Source organism: Procambarus clarkii, chromosome 2, assembly GCF_040958095.1.
Source record: "Procambarus clarkii isolate CNS0578487 chromosome 2, FALCON_Pclarkii_2.0, whole genome shotgun sequence".
Classification (NCBI taxonomy): domain Eukaryota; kingdom Metazoa; phylum Arthropoda; class Malacostraca; order Decapoda; family Cambaridae; genus Procambarus; species Procambarus clarkii.
This window is the reverse complement of record NC_091151.1, coordinates 13,436,953-13,454,608: the sequence shown is the minus strand read 5'-3', so window position 1 is coordinate 13,454,608 and position 17,656 is coordinate 13,436,953. Positions and strand designations below refer to the sequence as shown.

Below are 17,656 nucleotides of genomic sequence, written 5' to 3'. Positions count from 1 at the left end.
GGGAAAATAGGGCTGGAGTCGGTAAATTACACAACCAGCGATTAGAAAGGCGGGGTCCAAGAGCTAAGAGTTCAACCCGAAATTTTTGTTGTTTTAGATTTATGTACCCGGAAGGGAATGTCCATGTAGCACGGGCTATAGTGAGCCCGACCCTACAGGCACACAGTAAATACACACACACAGGACGCACAACACCGTAACCGGTTGCTGTACCTGGCCCCTGGCCTAGACCCCAACATAAGTTACAGAAGGCGTTATGGAGCTTCCAAGCTACTAGGTGGGTGTGGTAGTGGGTTTAATGTCCAGTAGTGAAGTATGTGCTTTTAATACATACTCACACTTGCTCATACTTCACATTAATAGAAATAAACTCTATATTAATATTGTTGAAGTGACTTTACTTGTGAATTATTTGTATGTGAGGCGGCCTCATGTCAGGTGAGGTGAATGACGTCACAGGTAGTTGACCCATCAGGCCAAGCTAGTCAAGAGGCGCGGCGGGCAGTGTGGCGCGGGCCGGCGTGGGGAGAGGTGCTGCTCAGCGCCCGCCTCATTGGTTTTACTAAATTAGTCACCTGGACAGTCCTGTGCATGAGGTTACCTGCGCCAGACTTACAGGCAAGTTACTCTAGATGATTAGTTATTTTATCACATTGTATTCTCTTGGTAGAATAGGCTATATTTGCTGATTATATATATATATATATATATATATATATATATATATATATATATATATATATATATATATATATATATATATATATATATATATATATATATATATATATATATATATATATATATATATATATTATATATATATATATATATATATATATATATATATATATATATATATATATATATATATATATATATATATATATATATATATATATATATATATATATATATATATATATATATATATATATATATATATATATATATATATATATATATATATATATATATATATATATATATATATATATATATATATATATATATATATATATATATATATATATATATATATATATATATATATATATATATATATATATATATATATATATATATATATAATATATATATATATATATATATATATATTATATATATATATATATATATATATATATATATATATATATATATAAGCATAGTTAAAAGATGTTAAAACTTTATTTAAATTAATAAAATTAGCTCTGGTTTATTCACTTAATGATAATATTGTGTAATATATCTTTGTCTATTAGTAGGGACTTTTACCTAGCCTAAACTTTTGATGAAGCTTATTACAACAAAATTAAATTCTAAAACGACTGATGTGTGATTAACTGTTCACGACAGCGGCTTGAGTGTCAACTTTAATGTGAAATTGACCGTTCGACCCAAAGCTGGTGTAAAAAAGTTTACACAATTATTATTATAGTTCAATTCTGGCAGTTATAAGGTGTTTGTTAACGATCAGATTTCAATCTTTGAAATACGAACCAAAGACTTTTAATCTAGCGAGCGTCACATACCCCCCTCCCCCCCCCCCCCCTGCCCATCCCATGTGAATGAAACTGTCCATCCTGAGTCAGTGTCGTCCACGCTGCAGCCAACCCCAGAGACGCCTTAATTAACATTAACGTCCTGTGTAACCAAGTACTATATTTTGTTCACTACAAATCCATCAACTATGGTAGTTGATGAGAACGTTCATGTTTGGCTGCCGGGTTAACGACCACTTGGCCGTTGAGAACGGGCTGTAGAAGACTCAAGTCTGAGGTTGGGTTATGCCATTCTGTGGTACAAGCCTGCTTTTTGCATCAAACAAAGTCTGACCTGAGCGATTGTCTAGTTATTTCTTCATCTTTAAATGAGGATATGTTCAATTTAGTATTTTGAGGTATTTAATATAATGTGAAATTTCAGGTATGTGCGAGGGTGCATCAGTACAATGGCACTGCAGGTATGGTCAACCAGACCCAAGAAATTGGTCTCGTACAACAGCACTGCAGGTATGGAGGGATTAAAGTTACTTGGGAAAACTTTTGAATCGCAATTGGTCGTAATGTAGTGTGTGTATATTCCCACAAGTACAACAGGTGAAGGGAACTAGTTTAAGTTTAACATGTTATACCTTGCAGCGGTGGCCTTCTAATAGGTATAGCCTAAGAACTCTCTACATTAACCACTTTAGAGTGGTAAACCATTCTTCTGGCCAGTAATTTGAACATTTAGTTGTGGTGTAACATGGGTTAATGTTCATCTAACATTTTTGGGTACATTTCATTCCTCTTCCCTCTCCATCCACCCTTCTGTTAGTCTTTACTATCCCACCAGTCCAATCAATTATAAACACAAACATTACCCAAGAGGGTGATGTTGCAGCTGGGGTTAGAAGGAAAGTTTGTGTGAAGGGAAAGTGCCGGGGCATAACCTAGCAAGCTGAATATACCGTCGGACACAGTTTTGGGAGGCTGAGCACTTGCAGCTACGTGGCCATCATCCGCACCTTGCACAAGATATTGGTAGCCCCTGAACGCTACGGCAATTCTGCAAATTGACAAATATTGTGGTCAGGCGGCAGACACTGAAGTGTTAGAGGTGAACATTCCTGGGTCTCCGAAACGGGGTAACGTGGTGCTTCAGGTTTGTTGTTAGTGCTAACTGTTCATTATTAGGGGGAGAAAAGATTATATAATTGGCGTATGATGCCTTGCCGGATTATGTAATTGGCGTTTACCGTAGTGCGCCCGGCCAGACCCACCCGGGAGGACGGTTGCCAGGTACTGCTGCTGGTTCTACTACCTGTGCTGAGCCATCTGGACGTTGTTTTCGTAGCAGCTGGCTATCAAATACTTTACCATCGGCCAACCACCACGTATACCAGGGGGCCAGACGGCAGGTTTCTGTTCAGCCTAATGCACGTAAAGTGCCAGGAACCTGCTGCCTAAGGCCTTCTCCTCCACACCACCATGAAGAACGGCTGCAAAGTTCTGCCTCCAGCTCCACTCGTTGTTCAAAGCCATCTGGAGGTGATATTCACTCAAGCTGACTACAAAACTCAACACCTGGTAATTACGAAGTGCAGAAGGGGGACCAATGCCAGACCAAAGACTCCTGCCATCACTCCAGCATCCCCACAAGTACCAGGTGCTGTAACTTCTGCCAGTGGTGGTCCTGCCCCTGATGTAGAATGGCCACACCTCGGTTCTGCCAGTAGTGGGCACGCCCTTGATGTAGAGTGGTCACTCCCCGGGTCTGGGACTGTCGCCTACTCTGGGGGGGACCTCCCACAGCTGGCCCCCAGACAACTGGAAGTTGGGAGATAAGCAACAGGATCAAGCTGAGACGGATCGCTACTTCAGCCTCCATAACAACTCGCCACTGGGTCGCTCCACTGATCAAGCAGATGCTGACCATCGTGAACTGTGGCAGGAACACCAGCAGCAGTCACAGCACGAGATGGAGCGGCTTAAAGAGCAGCTCCGATATGAGAGAAAATCCATTAGCAACATTGCAGAGCTGCTCATGGGCATGAGGGAACTTTTAAGCAAGGACTGCCTCCCTCCTTCCCCCTACCCCGGTAGCTAGTCGTCCGAGCGGACAGCACGCTGGTCTTGTGATCCTGTGGTCCCGGGTTCGATCCCGGACGCCGGCGAGAAACAATGGGCAGAGTTTTTCACCCTATGCCCCTGTTACGTAGCAGTAAAATAGGTACCTAAGTGTTAGTCAGCTGTCACAGGCAGCTTCCTGGGGGTGGAGGCCTGGTCGAGGACCGGGCCGCGGGGACACTTAAAAGCCCGAAATCATCTCGAGATAACTCAAGAAGATACCCCTCCTTCCACCCCTGAACCCTCCAAACATGTGCTCCCTTGCCAATCAGGTGAAACTTCCAGTGATCTGGAATGCTTGTGTAGAGGAGCCCTTCCACGATGGTTAACTGCCAAAGCTGTGCTAAGATATTGGATCGACTATAGATGAAGAGGCAAACAGTCCCAGTCTCCGTGGTGTAGTGGTAAGACACTCCTGGCGTTCCGCGAGCGCTTTGTCATGGGTTCGTATCCTGGCCGGGGAGGATTTACTGGGCGCAAATCCTTAACTGTAGCCTCTGTTTAACTCAACAGTAAAATGGGTACTTGGTTGTAAAAACAATTCTTCGCCGGGGGGGGGGGGGGGTCGTATTCCAGGGACCTGCCCGAAACGTTACGGTACTAGTGGCTGTACAAGAATGTAACAACTCTTGTATATATCTAAAAAAAAGTGTACTAAACAATTAGATGCAAATGAGACATTGGTAATATGCTAAGAAATGTTCCTGGAGTTGTATCTAGTGATAATATATATTAAGTGGACTAATAATATAAATCTATATAATGCTTACTTGAAATGTACAAAAGAGTTATCCATCCTTAGCTGGAACATTGCACCCGTCAAAAAGTTCTGTAATTTACATCATAAAGTAACAACTGAACACACCAATATTGTAAGTCTCCAGGAGTGCAGAGTTCCTGCAAGACCCTCGCCCTCAAAATTGCTCTCATTTGTTTCTTACTCCCTCAGATCCAGTAACTTTCATTCTATAAATCAAACAATCCCTACCCCATTAACTTCGAGAAAAGCAAACTGAGGGCAAGAATATTATGTAGCGAGTATTTATGTGGGCAACTCTATCCTCAATATATTTAATCTATATGCTCCAGCAGGAGAGTGAAATTATATTGATCTTCCGGCCTGCGCTCAAGCAGAGCCCACAATCATTCTTGGTGACGACAATGCTAGACACAAGGACATTGGCGGCTCTCGCTTCAGTAACGGGAATGGGAATCAACTGCTGTCGCTACTAAATAGTCACGAAGATGTGCAGATTGTGGGCGACCTTGAACCCACACACATTTGTGGAGGCATTCTAGACCTCTGTGTTGGTTTCAACGTTACTTAGGTCTGGTCCACATCTATTGTAACAGATATGTTACAATATCATATGTTATACAAGATGTCAGAAAAAACAATGTCAAATCATCCTAGATTGACTACTCTGTATCTGAAATACCATCCTGCATGGTGGTATTTTTAAACGCAAACGGCTCAGTGTTCCTCCTGTTTGACGTAAAGACTGTCGCTCATGTGTCAGTGTTACAGCACTTATGATCCCTCCACAGTCGAGATATTTAACGACGATCTAGTACAGAACATTCAGATGTTCGCTGACCCTTTAAGTCGGCCCTCTGCACCAACCAGTGGTCGGAACGATATGAAAAGTAATAATCACCATGTCTATTACAATGACCCTAAACTGCGTACTTAGAAATGCACTGCTAAACAGTTGGACTTGCATACAGGGAAACACGTACGCCAGCAATGCTCAAGGTCTTTCAGAAAGCCCTAGCCAAGGCGAGGGAGCGCATGACAGCTCAGGCAAGAAAACTGGGACACTTGTGAAGTCTAAATTCTCACACTCCCCTCAGCCAGGCATGGAAGAATATTCAAAGGCGATAAGATCGTTCCTGTCACACCCTCACCCTCTACACAGAGCAAACGAGGTTGTCGATGCTTGGGCAACCACCTCTAGCTTCAATAATCTTCACCCAGATCATAATCAGATTAAATGTTGGTTACGGAGATCTAGAAAGGCTCGTTGACTTCATGATCCACAAGGAAGATGAATGCAACGTACCATTTACCGAGTTTTTTGTTCGCCCTAAACAAAGGTAAAGCCACATCACCCGATGAGGATGGCACCACTTATGGCATTTTGCGTTTGCTTCCTCTAGTACCAGGAAATCCCATTCTTGAGATATATAATATGAGCTATGTAGCTGGGGAACTTCCTATATCTCTGACCAACAGTATAATCATTCCAATTACCAAGTTAAATAAAGATAATACGTTCTGCCCAATTTCCCTTACTAGCTGCATTTACAAAACATTCGAGAGTGTGATTCTAAACAGTCTCCTCCATAGAATAAGAACAATGTTATCCCCCACGCTAGATATATAGCTATGTATCTGAAGGAGCTATATATCATGGTGATGCAATGACGCATGGAATGAGTGTGCATCATTGCATCGCCACCTTTCTTACCCTGCACACTGAAATTATATACCACCTTCCTAGATCTCAAGTCTGCCTTTGATATTGCAAACCGACATGTTATCTTGAGTGAGCTTGCGAGAATGAATATGGGTGGTCGGCTTCTTTGTTGAATTAGGGGTCCCTTATCCAACAGGAAGTCATGTTGTTCCAGGGGCATAGTTATGTAACAAGAGACTTCGAACTAGGTACCCCACAGGGAGGTGTCCTCAGTCCTAAATTATTTAATATCTTAATAAACACGCTGTTAAACTGTTCCGAACAAACACAACGTGCACATGATTAGCTATGCTGCATTATCTAACACTGTGCACAGTTACAAACCCAATAAGATTTCAACTTAGATTGAACAAAGAAGAAGTTGTTAAACACATGGGGACAAAACCTTACTGAAGCGACCATACGAGTCATAAATACTCACACTCCGCCTAAGTAAAACAGAAACAAGCAACATTTAGTGTGCCAGCCAGACGGGCACGTGCAGGAATTTCCGTGTCAAAAATATAAAAAAACTGTTACTGATAAGATACACACCACTGGGTATGCCAGCACGCAGAACACTCTTAACTGTGTTAAACTCGTGTCAGGACCCAGGTTTAGTCATCTCGGCAGAGAAAACATACTAAATCGGCTCCCAGCCAGGCAAGGAGGAAGGGAAGGGAATTATCAGGGGGAAAGCGCCAAGCCATAATGACTATATAGCACTTAAAAGGGGTCAGGATAAGGATTTGGGACGGGACGGGGGGGACACGAATGATTCCAAACCACTTGGACGGCTGGGAATTGAACATCGACCTGCATGAAGCGAGACCGTCGCTCTACCGTCCAGCTCAAGTGGTTGGGACCCGGGCAAGGAGCTGCTGTTCGCAAGATGTAACTGTCTGATAGATCCCAGCTTGACTATGTAAACAGATTCAAATAACTTGGCCTTGAGGTGCCACTGTATGGACCTGTTGTATTCAGACTTTGTCGTCAGTATAAAGAGAGGCTCGGAGATCTCAAGGCTATTGTAGATTATCACTCAGGCTATGATGCCAATGTCAGAATTGTCAAAATGATGTACCTTTCATACATTAGATCTTTAGTAGATTATGCTGCACCTCTGCTTGCTTTGATGCCTGAAAGAGCTTGGAGGGCTTGAAAAATTGCAGAACGAAGCCTTGAGGATAATCCTTGGGTGCCATCGTATCACAATGATACTTAACATAAGAAAGGAACTTAATATTCCGAGCGTTGTTGATCGTGTTATTGAAATTAACTGTCAGTGGTATAAAAATGCTTAAGCTAACTCATCCTAACCCTTGCACAGGAGCCCCTCCTTGATGATTGTATTTGAAGGTCAACATTGTTCCAAATGGATAACTAAAACGAACTGAACTGAATATATTATTTATAATTTGTACCAAGAGAGACAACAATGGCACTTAACTGCATCGTGGGAGATTACACCATTTCCCATTTTAATCTCCCTTTCCACCCAAGAAACAAATTAAAGATCAGCCCGAGCTTCGTCTTGAGGTAAAGCTCAACGCCTTTACCCATATTGATGCTCTGTCCAGAGAGGATTCTCTCTCTCAAATCATATTCATATACACTGATGGTTCCCAACACCCACCGTGAGCAGCTGGAAGTGCAGTTGTCCTGACAGTGTGCGATGGTTTATATTTTGAGTTGCGAGTCCGTATAAATAACTGGGGCTCTACCCTTCAGACAGAAGTATTTGCCTCGATTCTCCCACTGAAGTGTGTAAGTCTTCAAACTTGATACATTAATTGTAAGTGACTCTATCTTCCTTAATTGCTCTCAACTCTTAAGACATAGATGTAACATGCTCGTGTCTGAAGCTAGACACAAATACAACAAAATTATTAATGATGAGAGTCCATTTCATGTGGACTCCATCTCATGTTGGCCTCCGAATGCATGATAGACATGATGAGTTAGCCAAAGAATCCGTCTTTAAAGGAGAAACTGAATATAACCTTAGATTGCCAATAAGCAGTCTGAGAGCAAAAGTACACAAAGAACTTCAACAAAATCTTGTAGCGCAGAGGCACAGTGAAATCGACACCAGTAATTCCATCTATCATTATATTATCATGCAAGAGGAGCCACACACCTATGGATCATAAAATACAATCTGGAGACTTCAAGATGTTGCAACTGCTCGGCTTACACTCGGTTATAAGTATCATTGGGAATTCAAATTTTTTGCTGATGTAGACCTGACCAAATATAAACTGTTAACAAAATTATTCGCACACCCTCCGTCACTGTGATGGAGGGCAAAAAGATACGCGAATTCAGAGAATTCTATAAACATGTTCCAGAGATGTGTAAATACTTCATTTAAAATCTGCTACCAGAAATCTTGGCCCAATATCCCTAGTTTGCTAACTGTAGGTAGTAACTTAGTGATTGTAACCTATCCACCGCTGCCCACTGGATGGGGGGCGGTGTGCAGGACAAACATATTGATACTAACTCTCTTCATATGTCAGTTTCTTAATTTAGTAACTGATCTCGAACCCAATGATGTGACGATCTTTTGAATTTTATAACTAGCTCAAGATTGTAACTTGTTTAGCAAAGATGTGGGGTTCAGTCCCTGAGCCCATTATGTGCCTCTGTAACCCTTTCCACTACCGCCCACATGATGGGTATGGGGTGCATAATAAGTGAACTAAACTAACCATGACTAGAGCTTGTTAACTTCCTTTCGGATGTTTCCTGAAGCTGTCTGAATTATATAACTAGGATAGAACCATCCTCTATAGTCTGGATGTGTTTGTTCCTGTGCAAGAATTTGTCGCTGGAGAGGGGCTAGTCTCATGGCAGCAGCTTGTATGGTAGGTTCTGGACAGCCTCTAGCTTTAAAGATGCCCCCAGAGCACCTCAAAGGCTTTCCCCAGATTATTCTGACCATTGTTATTCCTTTGACTCGGATTCCCAGGAAGAATAAAAGAGGTCTCTTGAAAGAAACCGGGTGGCAGGATGTTAATAAAAGTGAAGGTCTGAGTCTTTGTAATAAACCTTTATTAGGCGTCTTTCTCCGTCTATATATACACACACTTGAGTACCTAGGAAGGGAAGCTCCTCCATGCGGGTCTAGATAGTAAATTTCAGGTCTGCTTGAACTTGCCCATTCATGGACGGCTTGAACTGCAGTGAACTGTATATTAAACTGTGTAGTAAACTGTAGGAAAGCAGCCAGTCCTCTTCCACAAAAGAGCAAATGCTCGTTTCCAGCATCACGTCCTCAGGCCTGGCTAGTTAGTGGTAGCCGTCCTCTTCCCCCCCCCCCCCACCCCCACCCAATCCAATGCATTCATCAGTTTCATCGTGTATTAAAAATTGTATTATCATCATCAAAGTTAATATTATAATTTCAATTTCAATGTGAATTTAGGGGATAGGTTAGATTAGGTGTTAAGGTCCTGTTGGCCATTATTTGTATTAGAACTACATGGGGGGAAAGTTATAGCTTTGGGATTCGAGCAGAGGTCGTCAGCGAAGCACTTTTAGAGTAATGTTAGAGCACGATTTATTGAGTAGTGTGTAACAGGTCGACCTCATAAACAAAGGATAAAGTCCATACCATGCACCTGCCAAACCCACATGTTTATAAATGAAACGTTTTGTATCACATGTCCCACAACCAACCCGTCCTCAGACCTAGTCCATTCCATTCTGTGGTCAACCCCCAAGACGCATTCGTCTATTTTAACATGCTGTTAATTCAAAACAAAACTTTTGTCAAATAAAAATTAATAATATATATTAGCATACTGTGGATATTTATGAATTGTTTAGGTTAGGTGTTTAGGGTCTGTTGGCAAGTATTTGTAGTACGTGGGTGAAGCATTTACAGCGTTGTGGTTTGAACAAAAGTCCTCAGCGAAGCACTTGTTCCGAAGGTGTTCGAATGTCATCAGTTTAGTGTAAACCGTTTTCATTAATAAATGGGGTTTGGCGGATGCATGGAATGTACTTTAGCCTTTGTTTATTGGACAGGCTGCCACAACTGATGACGTTCAAACATTTCTCGATCAGCGATTCACTGTTGACATTTGTTCGAACCACGAAGTTGAAAAGTGCTTCACCCACGTACTACAAATACAAATAATTGCCATCAGAACCTAAACACCTAACCTAACCAATGCCTAAATGTACACAGTATGTTAATATATCAAAATATTATATTTTTTATTGCTTATCACACAGACCAACCAGGTAATAACACAACAGAGAATCTTCGAACGAACTAAATCTTTGGTATCGGACTTTACCTCTTCTTGCTATTGTGGCAATATTCTTCCTTCGTTGTACCCGTAGTCGTCGTCTCTTCTGTAGCTCTGGTCTCAACTCTAATTCCTTTATTCCTTTGTCAGTAGTGTCAGTCATAAGTCTAATGCTCCTCTACGAGGTCAATGTTACACTTGGCAGTCGTTCCTTGGGTTGTCTCAAATTGTGTTGAATCGGTTGGCCTGGTTCCTATTTTATGATGAGGACCACGGCCTGCTCTAGGAGGGGACAGCCCCTGTTATCAAATACCCGCAGGTCATCCCATGGTCTCTGTTGTAGCTGTAGCTGCTTTGTTGTGGAACTGGTCTTGGTGACCAGCGTCTCTTCCTCCTTAGCCTCTTGGTCTGGGCCTGTCGTTGTCTCCGGCCTGTTTGCCATCACCATTTTTTTTTTTTAAATTGCGCTTTATTCTTTCATTCAACAGATATACCATTTCTGCTGTACCCCGGGTGCCTTCTGGAAGAATCTTCAGCTTGGGTACTCCTTGAAATTCTTAGTCAATGTCCATAATTTATCTAGGTCTGCTCAGAATACTAGTTCTATCATTATCACATACAAACAAGATTAGAAGACTCCCTGTCTTCAGATTTTCTCTAAGTTGATGTCATCGATTAGTTTTCAGTTCGGTTCGTGCTGCACGATGCCGGTTAGACCATTTGGTCTACTTTCCCTTTGTCCAGTGATCCTGTTACCGAAAAGACAAATGGCAGACAAATTCCTAAACCAATGACAATTCTTAACACAAGTAAGTTCTGTCGAGGCTTCATGTCATGGAAAAGGAACAAGGAAGGTTAGGAGAGCTGCCTTAATGTGAGTGAACCCTTCAGAACTGGGAGCCCGAAAATAACCCCTCTACGTTCATTCCCTATGAATGGAACCACCGAGTTCCACTGATGGGTATAATCTCCTCGGGTGAGTTGGGAATGCAACAATTCTATATTCTTGGTCAGCCCAGCCAGAGGGCTGCCCATAAATACCCAGCAAGGCAGACCTTGGTCCCAGACCAGAGGATACAGGAGAGTGCATTGCTGAATGTGCACTCTGGAGATTTCATGCTGATATACTTCTGGTCATATACACTCGGACCACGTAAGTTGTGAAATTCCATTCCCTCATACTAGGACAAAATTGTGCCACCTCCTTACTCTTCTGGGTGATGTAGTCAATCACGTTTATGAAGTCTTTCTTCTTGAGCTTTGCTACCTATGGTATTTATAATTTAACTTGTTTCCTTATAATTGTACTTTTGCTATACCAGGCTTTAGTGTCCTGGTCCCTTAAGTTATCCATACTTTTACTATATATTCGAACGTCAATATACAGTGATCACCCATTCCCATGGGGCTTCAAATGTTATTTTCCCGTATATTTTAGATTTATTTTTATTAAATCGTTCAATGAACTCTAGGTAAAGTCAAGCTGGTTCATCATTACCTCTAGTCTTGTGGGTCATATTACATGGTGGCTGAAAAGGTTTCTTGTTACCATGTCCAGTAGTTTAGCTTGTTCTGTGCCCCCATACGGTTCTCGTAACTTTCCATGTTGGAGTCCAACGATTAGAAGTAGGGATAGATTTCTAACAGACGACAGAGACTTCCCTTTGTTATACTAGGTACTGCTGTTTGTCATAATCTTGCCTGTCATTGTCATTTAAAGGAGGGTTATATATGACTGCTACTATATATGGTCCTCCTATCGTCATGGTGCCTGTTATGTAGTCTCTGAACTCCTCGCAGCCCGGGATATCCATCTCCTCGTAACTCCAGTCCTCCATCGGCAGGGCCGCCACTCCTCCCCTTCCTTCCCTCTGCAGTGTGTGGTGTAATGTTGGCGCCAGTACACAGCCTTGTGGCACTCCAGCATTACGGTCAAAGTAGTCAGTGTGTTGCTGGAGGAATCCTTTATGTTGTGGTTGTCAAAGAAACATTTTGTCGGAAGTGGAAAGTCATTCATAATTTTTATTTTCAAATAGTCAAGCCAGTCTGTCAATGGCTTTGTCAGAGTCTGCTGACACGTGTTGCCTTGGTATATTGTGTGGTTAACGAGCAGCTTCTCAGTATGTTAAGAACTTCTCAGTCGTGACGAGGATTCCAGACGCTGCCTTAATAGACTGAGATACGACATGGTAAAAGAATTGCAACCGGGAAATCATCCAGATTTACCGACGGATCCTGCAGTTCGAGACACAAACCAAGGTTTTATGCAATTCCTTGTGGATTTGTTCATTTGATGCATCACGCTATTGTGACTTGTGTGTGTAATGAAGTAAGGGCGAAGAGGTAGAACAGGCTATTGACATAGCTCGAGTGCATGGGGGGAGTTGTGTAAAACCCTGGTGTGTCTCTGAGAGACTGCAGGATGCGTCGGTAAATCAGGATGATTTCCCGGTTGCAATTCTTTTATGTCCTCCATCTAAGTGACCCATAATGCTAGCTTCACTGTTTTTCTTTTTAACTAGCGTTATGAATCATACATTAATGATGCAACCCAACCTAACTTACCTAACTTAATTGTAATGTGTTAGTCATCCGGTGTATTAAGCACCCATGTATTATGCTGCTTATAATAATGTTGGAATAGGTTGAGAAAAAATATATTGTATGTATATTTTTAAATGTTAATAGAGTTAAGGATAATCTAGTGTCAATTATACTGAGTGTTAAATCATAAATCTCCGATGTAGAAACGAACATTTGAATTTGTGAGAATTAATATTACAATGCGTGTTTTAACTCGATTAAAATCTTTGTCTAACAACTTAAAAAAAAAAACTCGTGCACAGGCAACTTATGAGCTGGGCGTTCCCAGTCACACGCCCCAGACAACCAGGCCACTACATGGTAAAAAGATTGCATCCTGAGATTCAACTGATCTATCGGGGGTTCCAGGGGCTTCCACGGAAGACTAGAAGGTTTAGTAGAACCCAAGATTGCAGTCATTTGATCATATCATGGTCTGGTTGTATTGTGTGTGCACCTGGAAATGCCCAGCGCATAGGTTAGAATCCTCATCACGGCTACTTGTTCTCTTTCATACATCACGTTAGCGTGATTGTTCTGTGTATCAGTATGCGTGCCCTAACCAGTGTAGGACACGCCAGGGATGGGTCAGGTAATCTTCGTCTCAAAGACTCGACCTTCACCTGTTCCGGCACTGACAGGCAAATAGATGTGGACTTTGATGCATGAACAAGTCAATGGAAGACAATTCAGACAAATAATAAGTTTTTGAAATGATGCTGACTGACCACAGATGGGTGGCCACTGTGGTCAAGCACTTACAGCTGGCCGAGGTTCAGGAACCACCAGGAGGATGATGATGGTAACGTTTGTACCTGTAGTACCGAGGCTTGAAGCTGCTAGAGATTGCTGGTGGCGTGCACAGTCGGTTGTGTAAGCCGTTCAGGCTTACACATGTTGGGGACATGTGTAAGAATGTTACTTGGCTGCTCTCACAACTCGTGAACAATCCATGCATAGCATCTGTTGGACTTAATGTTCTCATATTAAATATTCTCAGACGAAACATTCTCTGTTCGCAGCAAACTCCAGTGATACGAGGAAATGGATTTCCATAGCTGTTGATGTTACATGTTGACTGCATGTGTGTGTCCTCCAGGAGTGCGTGCGGCCACGAGTGTGTTCTAGACTCTTTAATAATTGGGAGGGATCAAACATGTTTGGTATCTGTGTAAAGGCCAAGACGCTAATAAAAATATTATATAATGGCTTGGTCTTTCCATTAAGAATTGAACGAAGATATAATAAAATTAAGAGTTGTGAAGCGTCAGGCGAGAGGTAGTCGTAACTAAGAACTATAGACTGCGGAGAAAGCTCATAATGACCTACATTACTAGGATGAGCCGATCACCAGCCATGAGACTCTCCGCCGGCGCCATTGGTACAGCAGGCAGCACACGGGTTTGTTCTCTGGAAAACTTCAGATTATGAGCAACCATCAGCTCAAATCCTCGCAGTTTTGTGAGGAACAACCCATCAATACCCAGACTCAGACCTGTTGATGTAACATGTTGACTGTATTCCTGTGTCCGACCGCCAGGAGTGCGTGCTGCAATATTGTTTAGAAGTAACGTTGTAGATTTCTAATACAATTCTTGGATAAATACCGTTGCCGACTATCTGTTGTACACGTGGCTTGTTTTGCACACAGTTACCACAATGGTCGGGTCACCCGGCTCACAATGGTCTATTTTCGTGTGTGTGAGCCGTATCACTGAGCAGGTCGATACCCTGTGAGCAGTGCCACCATGACACGCCTTTAAAGGTGTACTGAGCATAACAGTGAAAAGTAGACCAAACTGCTAAACTAGGTTTTAGGTATCCCAGATTCCACCTGGGAAAGTCATTTAACGACCTCCGTTGAAGGGAAATAAATTTATTCAGACCTTAGGAGTGTCTCGGTTATTAGGTAGGAATGTGAATCGGCCTTCACTACCGAGAGACGTCAACAGGAAGTAGAAGATAAAGATGAAATGGAAGCAGTTTTCAGACAACGAGGGACAGTTCACCGAGGTAGAGCAAGTAGAGAAGAAAACTGCTATCGAGGCTACTCCCGGTACTTCGATCAGCAAGTATCCAGACATAATGTACCTAGAGAGAACAGCACCAGTCACACACCAGCCAGTGTCAGACTCTGCACATCTTTCCAAACTGCAGACTTAGAATTACAAAATTCCCAAACCCATAATACAGACAACTTTCCTACAGAATACGGCATAGTAACGGCAATGGAAAAGCGCCAACCAGAGCTCAAAAATTCTATCACGGTCAACGTTAAAGGAGAAATTTATTATTAATAAAAAATGAGACAAACCAGACCAAAAAAGTTAAATTATAAAAGTTAAAAGTAGGCAGACCAAAAGACTGCAAATTATCGAGACACGGTAACATAACTGCAAGGAAAACCTGAATGCTTCGAAAAGCTGGAGCCTTCAAAAAACACACAAACGTTGTGCTGTTGGAATATCCAGTCGACTTTCCACTGGATCCAATCCTAGAACACAGATAAATCTTGACTGCAAAGCTGTGACACGTCGGGTTCCGGTGACTGTTATGGGACATAATCCAGAAATATTCATTCTTGGAAATTAGGGAATGTATTGATATGGTCCTGGAACCCCCGCGCTGCTTCAGGTGTCAGAAATACGGCCACCATCAAACACGCTGCACAGGGCAGGAGAGATGTGCAGCCTGAGGCATCCAACCAAAAACTGTACAGCCAAGCACAAGGTAATCCAGACCACAACAGCCAAATGTCCAAGTTGAGGAGGAAACAACATGCTTGGGAAAACTACCACACGGAAAGGTGCAGGAAGCTTAGGTCAGGATAATCAGACCAGCAGTACATACACCAACATTAACGTCTCGAACACTCGTGCACAGCCACAACAGAAACCAACGCTCACAGAACACAATTCATCAACTCAAACAACTCCAAATCAGAAAATGCACAAAACCACTGCAGAAATACAACATGGAAACAAAATACAATAATTTTCAGTCTATAAAAGATTTACAGTTTTACGGAGGCCCAGCTGAAAAACATTGTAGATCATGGTCATGACCATTACCAATTGCTTACAGATGACGCAAAATACCTCTCAACAAAAGACTCGAGCAATCACTTGTGCAATAATGGAGAAGATCGTGCAGTAGACCACAGTTACACAAGAAACAGTACAAGACAAGAGGTAGTACAAGAGGACAAACACATGGACATAGACTACCAATAACAGTCGGATAGTCACATCAGACCATAAAGATCCACAAAATACACTGCAGGAAACAGTGGCGAATAAAGATCAACGGTATCTTGACAATACAGGAGACGGATATAAACAATCAATTCAGTCCGATTTGCAGCGACACTGCTAGCGAAGTGGAGAATATAGTGGTAGATTCCGAAGAGGAGTTCTACTAGGAAAGGCACACCAACAGAAACAGTTGTCTGTTCATTACGAATTCTTTATTGGAACAAACGTCTTGGAAATAAAAACCCATTCTTCAGGATGCTGCAATCGGTACAAAGCAGATGTAATAGTTCTACAAGAAACTGTCTACCCAGCCACGAAATCCTTCAGATTAGCTGGATATCACCAATATATTATACTGTATGAACAGGGGAGACGAAGGGTTAATGATCCTCGTAGATTAACACCATACCAAGGAAGAAAAGACCCAGTTCCGTGTCGGAATGAGTAGAGGTATTAGCAGTAACGGTGAATATGGCTAATATCGAGCTCCTCGTATATAACGTCTACAAGCCCCTAGATGTAAACTAGCAGAGGACGTGCTTGCCATGGAGGTGTAGGATACAATTATAACCTGGGATTTTAATGCTCTTAATCAGGAGGTAGGTGTGACTGGGCCAGCCAATGCAGACAAATGCCATTTTGCTAAAGTTCTAAGAGAAGTACCTGAGATTACACTTCTCAACCCTGGAGACCTCCCCTCCACATATTCAAGGAGGTTCTAAAGTTAATCCCAACTGCACTCAAGCACCAGGCGAAGTGCGAGTAGATCCGGTGATGACCAATGACCACTATGCTACTATTACAACACTAAACATAAAGATCTCCTACACCACCCGCACAACCTACATGGAATGTAATAGACCAACTGCAATATATACCAGGACTAGCATGAAAAATGGCATGCTACATACTCCCCACCCAAGGATTCGGACCTATGAGACCAATCTCCAGGAAGCCATTACAGTTGCTGAACCAGCTATTCCAGTCATCATCCCAGGAAACACAACTTAAGAACTATTTATTTCACAGTAAGGAAATTAAAGAACAAAACAAGTCAACATCTTCAGAAAACAAAAAACATCTGAAGAAACCGCACACCAGTAGGAAGAACTCTGCTAAGAGTAATATCAGAAGTTAGAAGTTTCTAAAGAGTAAAAGGAGGCAAGATGGTGTGAACTCACTCAAAATGAGCATTGTAGTCTTGGAAAGATAGAGGAACAGATTAAAATCCTTCGATAGTCAGAAGGCAGAAATGAAAAACTGGAAAGGTTGACGACCATCTTCCCTGATCTTGAAAAAGCCTTCGAACTTGTAAGCCAACAAGCATTTTAACACACATTAATTATAAAATTAAGATAAAAATACTAGTATGGATTAAAGATTCACAGGTATGCCAAAGTAAAGCTGAAGGGCCTAGTGTCAGACTACACTTGTATGAGAATGGTACTCCACAAGGAGTCGTCCTCAGTTCTATTCTTTTTAAC

General features: G+C 42.0%; 1 long non-coding RNA gene across 1 annotated transcript in view; it reads left to right on the top strand.

The window, feature by feature from the left end:
- Positions 1-299: 299 nt before the first annotated feature.
- The window catches only part of LOC138364258 (uncharacterized), a 74,699-nt gene continuing 57,342 nt past the window's right edge, over positions 300-17,656 (top strand). Inside the window, exon 1 of the long non-coding RNA XR_011228371.1 lies at positions 300-618. This is a non-coding gene — a long non-coding RNA (uncharacterized lncRNA). The remainder of the gene's footprint in view (positions 619-17,656) is intronic.